Source organism: Propithecus coquereli, unplaced genomic scaffold (assembly GCF_000956105.1).
Source record: "Propithecus coquereli isolate 6110/MARCELLA unplaced genomic scaffold, Pcoq_1.0 Scaffold531, whole genome shotgun sequence".
NCBI lineage: Eukaryota > Metazoa > Chordata > Mammalia > Primates > Indriidae > Propithecus > Propithecus coquereli.
In genome coordinates, this window is record NW_012151186.1 from 719,141 (window position 1) to 719,593 (window position 453).

Sequence of the window (453 nt, forward strand, 5' to 3'; positions counted from 1 at the left end):
GGGGACGGGAATATGCATACACGAAGAGTGCAATGCGCACCATCTGGGGGATGGACACGCTTGAAGCTCGGACTTGGCAGGGGGGCAAGGGTAACATACGTAACCTAAACATTTGTACCCTCATAATATGCTGAAATAAAAAAAAAAATGAGCCAAAGATGTGAACTCTGCAAAGAAGGTAAACGGATGGCAGATAAGCAAATGGAACGGTGCTTAGCGTTATATGTCACCAGGGAAACGCAAATTACAACAATGAGACACCACTGTGTACCCATTAGCATGGACACAATGAGACACCACTATTAAAGACACCACCACCCATTAAAGTGGACACAATGAGACGCCACTTTATACCCATTAGCGTGGACAAAATGAGACGCCACCGTAAACCCATTAGCGTGGACACAAGGAGACGCCACCGTATACCCGTTAGCGTGGACACAAGGAGGCGCC